Here is an 8,974-nt window from a genome sequence, read left to right on the forward strand (position 1 = left end):
TATTAAGTCCATTCAAAAAACTCTAAGTCATGTGTATAGAGAATAACAATAAGATGAACACCTGTGTACTCACCACCTGACTTGAGAAAGAGAATATTGCCAATACCTTAGAAGTCCCTTCCTATATCTCTTTCTATCCTTATTCTCTTCCTTCTTCCGTGAAGCAACCATTATTCTAATTTTATGCTTATGTACCTATCATACACACATTTTCATTTTACATGTTTTTAAAATCTAAATGATTCATATGTTCTTCTAGGACTCAATTTTCCCCTGTCAACATTAGGTTCCTAAGATTTATTCAAGTTGGTAGATGTAACCATAATTGACTCCAACTTGCTTCTGATGGTCTAGTGCCACCTGGCCTCTAGAATCCTGTTATTCCCATTGACTCTGGGGCTTCATTTACCATCAATCTTGATTTATAGAACAAGCAATTCTGAGCTCAAAACATACCAGCACACTCCTTATCACTTTAGTAAAGGAAGTATCCTCTGCACCTCCTGGAGAGTACCATTAGTAAGTTCATTCTTACTTCTAACCTCTTTGAACTTTTTGACTCCTTCTTCATCCCTCTTCTAAGAAGTTCTAGCATCTCTATCTCATTGTTATTTTTGAGTTTCAAGGAGCCATTCCTGCAATGTAGTAGATACAGTTCTAGGCATTCTACCATGATATTAAGTCCTAAGTCACTGGATGATACAGATAAATTAGCACAGAGTTTATTGTGTTGATAAACCGTCCCTCATTCGGCCTTATATTCTTCCCTCCCTGATCCAACACCTTCAAGATCCATTTCCAGGCGACATATTTGCTAGGTTTTAAAGTGATTTTGGTGAATAATCCCTTTCTTCATATAATAGCGTTTCCTTGGTTGACTCAAAATAAAACTTATAATTTATATAGAAGCAATGAAGAAAGGCAGAGAAAGATCTTACAGGCAAGCATAATCTTGCAAGACATCTGCCCTTGCAAGGTGAGGCTTTTACACAATCTCCAGGCAGTGGGACTCCGATTTCTCTTAGCAAGGGGAAAGGCTCTGACATACTCTGGCTTAAAGTATTGAGAAGATTCAGGGGTTTAAGGTCCTCAAGCTCATCCTTCCGAATATCCATATCAGAGATCTCAGGGCCCCTTGTTTTCCTTTTCAGCTCCTTGACTTTAGCATAAGAAACCTGTTGAGCTCTAAATTCAGCCTTCTCTTTAGCTCTGTTAGACTTGAGATCAAATTTAGGGTCTTACTCTTTAGCTCATTCTAACCTCGGTCTACAGGAGATGGACTCCTTTAAAAGATGCCGTGGAATTGCTCTGGCTTTACGCCCCTCCTCTAGGTTAATGGTTACCTAAGCCGAGCCTGTTGTTTCCTTCCTTCATGGCTTCTCTAGTAGTTAAAACAACCAACCAGCTCCTAGATTTTCATTACCATTGCTCCCCTTACCTTTCAGTTCAAGAGCTCCCCTATCAGCCAGTGCATTTTCTCCTGCCTGCACTCTATCCCAGTTCATCTTAGTAATAGTGATGTTACAGCATGCCGAGATGATCACTGCCCCACTTACCAGCAGTAAGGGCGTCTGTTACTATCTGGTCTTTGCTGACCTGGTTTTTGTTGACTGGCAGGTAATCCAATTCTGGAATCTAATTCTGAGGGTTTACTTCCTTGGACCACTTCTAGGACCTTCTGACTTAGTCTGAGTTATACCAAAACTAAGGATTTGACTGTAATTGGTATGTTTGAAATATAACGTGTGATACCAACAAGAACTGATAGAGGAATGGAGAAGTGAGACAGCAAAGGGAAGGATCCAGTACAATAAGCATCTTACCTGAGAATAGCTGGGGCTCAATCCTGCAGAAACCTCTGGGAGACATGGATACACAAAACATTTCAAAATTTTCCCTCTCAAGGGAGCAGGGAAGCTGGGTGTTTGTCCTTCAATTCCCACTAGTCCTTGGCTAAGGACTATTTCCCCAGCCTGTGCCCGCCCCACAGATAGAGAAGCCCTTGGGCTACAGGCACAAAAGTCACAGGTGCTTCCAGTAGGGCTGGCTTATAATGGATCATGCCAGAGTGCCTGGTGGGTGTGGGGCACCCGGGCTGTCAGCTCTACAAGTTCCATGACTTCCTATCTAAAATAGCTCTCACACTCTCCATCATCACCCTTTTCTCCTCAGCAGCTTTCTTTTACTTCACATTGGCATTTCTACCTGACAATCTATTATATTTATATTTATTTACTTATAGTCTGCCCACCCCCACTAGAATATAGGCCAGAAACTTCATCTGACTTATTTACCACCCATACCTAGAACAGAGCCTAAAGCACAGCATAGACACAATAGAAATTTTTGAAAGAGTGAGTGAATGATAAGAAGTGTTATTTCCATTATCATTTGAAAACAGCCTTTTGGTTAGGAAGTTAGGGTTTGAGAAGAGAGGTTCATTGAGCAAATCCAACAAAGATGGATATGAATTTGTCAAGGGAATCGAACATGGAAAAGTTGTTATATCCAAAAACGTTTCAGTCCTCATTGACTAATTCACAGAGAAGAAATAATAGAATACAAAAAGTTAATGCTTAAAAAAAAAAGCCCAGGCTCAGTGCCTGTAGCTCAGCAGCTAGGGTGCCAGCCACATACACTGGAGCTGGCGGATTCAAATCCAGCCCAGGCCTGCCAAACAGCAATGATAACTGCAACCAAAAAATAGCCGAGCGTTACGGCAGGCGCCTATAGTCTCAGCTACTTGGGAGACTGACACAAGAGAATCGCTTAAGCCCAAGACCTTGAGGTTGCTGTGAGCTGTGACACCACAGTACATACCCAGGGTGAAATAGTGAGACTTGATCTCAAAAAAAAAAAAAAAAGCCCAAGGAAGTAATTCATTTAGGCAAGGATTATCAGTGGACATTAGAACTGTTAGGAGAAGGTTAACACCAAACAAAATATTCAGTTGAGGCTGGTGTATAGCATACAGATCCAAAGGAAAAAAATACAGCTTCATAGAGATGAGATCTGGCAATTACTACCTTAACCATATGATCAAATTTACTATCACCTAGTGGAACAGTTTATTTACCTCCTTAATTGGTTCAATATGAAGTACATACCATGACCTAGTAAGTACTATATTTTTGCTAAAAATAAATCAAGCCTTTAGACTTAACTTCCAAAGCATAAAGATATAAACTAAACATTATCACAAGGAAAGCAATTAGCCAAATTGTTTTTATCTGGCTTTTTTTCACTTAGCATAATTATTTTGAATTGCGTTTTGTTTCCTTCTGTATCAACAACTTTTTACTTTTCATTGCTGAGTTCTACTGTGTGAGTATCCCACAATTTGTTTATCCATTCATCTGTTGATGGATATATCAGTTGTTACTGAAGTGTTGAATGGCTGGGTAGGTATTCACATACATCTCGTAGGTATATGTTTAACTTTGTAAGAAATGGTTCAACTGTTTTTCAAAATATCATTTTACATACCCACTAGCAGTACGTGAGAATTTCAGTTACTCCATATTCTCACCAATGCCTAGTGTGGTCAGTCTTTTTAATCCTATCTATTCTACCAGATACATAGTATTATCTCATGGTAGTTTTAATTTGTATTTTAATTTTTACAAAATCCAACTTATTAATATTATGTCTTGTATAATTCATATTTTTTATGTTATATTTAAGCCAAACCCAAGGTCACTAAGATTTTCTTTTCTGATTTCTTTTAGAAATTTCATAGTTTTAACTAATTTCATAGTTTACATTTAGGCCTATGAACAAATTTAGTTAAATTTTGTATATGAAAGTTAAGATTTATTATTGTTCTTATTTAAGATATATGCTTATTTTATCAGGTACAAAATGATGAGGTTGAATATATAGAAAAGATACCAATGAGAAGTTAAAAGCAAGTAGGAAAATGACTTGGGTAATTCATTATAGCTTAGATTTTCCACAACAGTCTCAAGTTTTAATTTTCTATCTTCTTTCTTCCAAATTTTTATTTAAAAATCCAAACATAGGCCGAGCACAGTGGCTCATGTCTGTAATCCTGAGAGGATTAGTGCTCTGGCAGGTTGAGGCAGGTGGATTGCCTGAGCTCAGGGGTTTGAGACCATCCTGAGCAAGAGTAAGACCCCCATCTCTAAAAATAACCGGGCATTGTGTCAGATGCCTATAGACCCAGCTACCAGGGAGGCTGAGGCAAAAAGGATCTCTTGAGCCCAAGAGCTTGAGGCTGCTGTGAGCTATAATGCTACAGCCCTCCCCAAGGGCAACAAAGTGAGACTCTGTCTCAAAAAAATAAATAAATAAAAATAAAAATTCAGACATAATAAGAAGTTGAAAATAAGTTGGAAACACACATATTCCTACCATGTATATTCAACAGTTGTTAAAGCATTTCCATATTGCTTTATTTTTTAAAACCATTTGAACATAAATTACAGAAACCATGACACTTTACTCTGAAATGCTTCAAAATACAATGTTAGGATATTCTCCTATATAAAAATAATGTCAGGCAGCACCTGTGGCTCAGAATGGTAGGGCGCCAGCCCCATATGCTGGAGGTGGCGGGTTCAAACCCAGCCCCAGCCAAAAAATAATAATAATAATAATGCCATTTAATACCCAAGAAAATTAACAAGTATTCCCTATTGTCACTTAGTATTTAATTCTATTTAAGTTTTCCCTTGTGTTTTCTCTGGGTTTTCAGACCAACATTCGATCAAGTTTCAACCATTGGCATTTGTTTTTTTGATCTCCTTAGTCTTTTAATCTAGAACATTCCTCCACCTTTTAAAAAAGTGTCTTGTAGAAGTAACCATACTCGGTACATACTATGTATTCCATTTATATAAAATTTTGTAAAGTGCATATCAATTTATGGTGACCAAAAGCAGGTAACAGTTACCTAACAAGGAGTGTAGTGGTAAGAAGAACTGAATTGCAAAAGGCTCTGAGGGAATTTTGGGGGGTGCTGATAAGTGCATTATTTGATTGTAGTTAGGGTTTCACAGTTCTATACATACATCAAAACTGATAAATTGTACTTTTTAAATATGTGTGATTTATTGTATATCAATTGTAATGCAATAAAACTATAAAAAGTTGGAGAACCAAAATGTATTAATAAAAACAATAGTACAGAAAATCTTAAATTGAGCCTGTCCTGGAAAATCCAGGCTGCATAGAAATTGTGCATATTATCAACTGTCAAGGCTTTTTCCTACTTCTAAATTTCTGATATCCTGTTTTCATTCACATCACTTTTTACCAGATTTCACAACAGTACATTTTAAGCTTTAAACTACACTTTAAAAAAAAAACAAAGTCTCGCTTTGTCACCCTCAGTAGAGTGTTGTGGCCTCAATAGCTTAAAGAGGTCCTCAAACTCTTTAAACAGGGGGCCAGTTCACTGTCCCTCAGACCGCTGGAGGGCCAGACTGCAGGTCCCGGGATGAGTCGGCTGCTAAGCAAGACAGCCAGCAGTGGCAAAAAACACCTGGCAGGCCGAATAAATGTCCTAGGCAGGCTGCATGTGGCCAGCGAGCTATAGTTTGAGGACGCCTGGCATACAGCAACCTCAAACTTTTGGGCACAAGTGATCCTCTTGCCTCTGGAGAAGCTGAGACTACAGGTGCCCACCATAGTACCTGACTATTTTTAGAAACAGATTTTCTGTCTGACTCAAGCTGGTCTAGAACTTCTGAGCTCAGGCAATCCACCCACCTCAGACTCCCAAAGTGCTGGTATTACAAGCATGAGCCACCACACCCAGCTAAACTACTTATTGTGAAAGTACTTGGAAAGAATTTAAGAAAACATTTAAAAATGCATTTGGGGCTCGGCGCCTGTGGCTCAAGTGGCTAAGGCGCCCGCCACATACACCCAAGGTGGCGGGTTCGAATCCAACCTGGCCCGCCAAACAACAATGACGGCTGCAACCAAAAAATAGCCGGGCATTGTGGCAGGCGCCTGTGGTCCCAGCTACTTGGGAGGCAGAAGCAGAAAACTCGCTTGAGCCCAGGAGTTGGAGGTTGCTGTGAGCTGAGATGCCACGGCACCCTACCCAGGGGGACAGCTTGAGGCTCCTGACTCAAAAAAAATAAAAAAATATATAAAAAAAAAATAAAAATGCATTTGGGGCTCAGCACCTGTAACTCAGCAGCTAGGGCGCCCAGCCATATACACTGGAACTGGTGCATTCAAATCCAGCCTGGGCCTACCAAACAACAATGACAACTACACCAAAAAATAGCCAGGCTTTGTGGTGGGCGCCTGTAGTCCCAGCTACTTGGGAGTCTGAGGCAAGAGAATCGCTTGAGCCCAAGAGTGTGAGGTCGCTGTGAACTGTAACTCCACAGCACTCTACTAAGGGTGACACAGTGAGACTCGGTCTCAAAAAAATGTATTTTAACTTAAAACCCAAAAGGAAAAAAAAAAGATTTTCATTGGCTCCCCCTTGCTTCCTAAATTAAACATAGAGGTAGTTCAGAAAAAGATCCAAATCTTTTGTTTAATTTTTTCTCCCATTACTACCTTATGCATATCCTATTCCCAGATTGATTGGCCTGCCCACTATTTGCAGACCTTGACCTGCTGATGTCCTTATCCATGTTCTTTCTGCTTGAGATACCTTCTTTACACATGAGCTACTTTTTCCCTTCAACCATCTCTGATAGAGAGAAATCTTAAACATTCTGTAAGGCTTCTTCTGAAAGCTTTGCTGATTACTCTTACCCTAACCAGCCTAACTGGACATGGGTCCCTCCACATTTTTTTTTTTTTTAGAGAAGCAATGATTAGTTTCATTTGCAGATTCCAGGAAACATCTTACATGCATTATTGTTACAAAAACCAGGTTAGCACTTTAGCAAATATAATTCTTTAGAAGCTCTGGCTAAGTCAGCTTTAGAAACTGAAGGCCTTGAATAGTTTGCATGCTACAAATGGCCTGATTCTAGGAAGCATGGCGACCTGCTCTTGTGTTCTTCACTAGTTTCCAATGTTTTATTTCTAGGTTTTGGCCTTTTCAAATCCATTTTTTGCATTTCTGAAATCAAGAATGGCCTAAGAAATCTCTTCATTGGTGTTCATCACAAATGGACCATGTTGGACAACCGGTTCTTTTAATGGCTCCCCAGCAATTAAGATGAAGTGGCTTCTCTTGGGATCCTTGTTCTCCACCTTCCCTGAGCACTGCTGTGTGATGTGGCTCTATGTTCTGTTGTGCATCATCAAGCCCAGTGTACACATCTCCAGATATGGTATAAATGAAGCTTGTCTGCCCTTTAGGAATAGGCTATGAATGTTTTGCTCCTTGGTCCAGTTTGAAGTCCAAATATAAGGTTGGTGTATGAGTATAAACCTTGGACTTTATTCCCAGGGCTTCTCCAGAAATGACAGCAATTGTCACACCATCTTTAGTGGGCTTAGGGATTTCTTCACTTTTCAGTTCTTGGTATTGAGGCTCCACCATATTCTCTGAGCTCCTTAAATTAACCCACAGCTGTAAGCCATGAGCAAGCTCCTCTGAGCAAGGCATCTCAGCGTGCAGGATGCCCCGGCCTGCAGTCATCCCAGGTGCTGCTGTCAGAGTCCAGGGCATCCAGAGAAATAACAAACACCAGTGACAGCTGGTGGAGCCCTTTGAGGGGCCTCCACATAGGCCCCTCAAGCCATGGTTTTTACTGCCCCTGGTGTTCTTTGCAGAGCTGGGGCTAGTGGGCAGCAAATGAGGCACTTACCTGAAACGCAAATTTTAAGGAAGCACCGAAGAATGGCAGTAATCAAGCATTTTCAAATCAGTATCCAATAAGATCTCATTCATTGCATTTAGTGATGTTGTTTTAGAATATTTTCATCTAAATGTTTCCCCCACCTTTATAAAATGTCATTTTGCAGAATGTACTATATTCAATACATGTTGAATACTTCATTTTCTTATTTTTATAACAGTGTTTCCCAGCCTTTTTGGCACCAGGGACCAGTTTCATGGAAGACAATTTTTCTGGCAGGGTTAGGTGGATGGATGGTGACACAGGGTTCCCCCATTCAGAACTAGACAGGGACTCACATTTTCTAGACCTGGGCAAACAGGCCTTTCCAGATGGAAAACAGCCTGATCTATATCTCGTCAGGATGGCCTTTCCTGGAGTGAAAAACATACACTCTGCTGCCTTGCTTGTGCTAATGTATTCATTCACTAATCAACATGGGTAGAATGTTTTCTGTCTGCCAGTTCCTGGCCAAGTGTGATATACATTCCCAAGACTCCCCTGCTTGCAGGCAGTATATGAACCCCTAGACAAAAGGCCCACAGGGGCTTCCCACTTGGGTTCCCCCAACCTCTGCTGCTGCCAGAGATTCTGTTGCCCTTCTTCCTTCTCTGTTCCTTCCTGTCAATAAACTATCCTGTCACTTATCAGGGGGTCCATGGGTTCATTCTTTGACTCTCAGAGATCAAGGACTCAGCATAGAGAAATTCTGGCAACAATGAGACAGGAGGCAGTGCTCAGGCGATGATGCTGTTTGACCCAGTTCCTAACAGGCCACAGACCAGTACCTGTCTGTGACCCAGGGCTTAGAGACCGTAGTTATATAATATGGTATTTTAAATAAAAGTTTTTGGATAATGCAAAAATTTGATGAACGAAATACCAAAATCTTGAACAAAGGCTGGGTGCAGTGGTTCATGCCTAAATTCCTAGCACTCTGGGAGGCTGAGGTGGGTGGATTGCCTGAGCTCAAGAGTTTAAGACCAGCCTGAGCCAGAGCGAGTCCTTGTCTCTACCAAAAGAAAAATAGCCAAACACTATGGCAGGCGCCTGTAGTCTCAGCTACACGAAAGGCTGAGGCAAGGGAATCACTTAAGCCCAAGAGTTTGAGGTTGCTCTGAGCTGTGATGCTGTGGCATTCTACCAAGAGAGACAAAATGAGACTGTCTCAAAAAAAAAAAAAAAAAAAATCT

General features: G+C 40.5%; 1 pseudogene; it reads right to left on the bottom strand.

Moving 5' to 3' along the window:
• Positions 1–7,020: 7,020 nt before the first annotated feature.
• On the bottom strand, positions 7,021–8,722 carry LOC100960997 (annotated as a pseudogene).
• Positions 8,723–8,974: the final 252 nt, after the last annotated feature.

Source organism: Otolemur garnettii, unplaced genomic scaffold (genome assembly GCF_000181295.1).
Source record: "Otolemur garnettii isolate 467f Iridium unplaced genomic scaffold, OtoGar3 scaffold00041, whole genome shotgun sequence".
Lineage (NCBI taxonomy): Eukaryota > Metazoa > Chordata > Mammalia > Primates > Galagidae > Otolemur > Otolemur garnettii.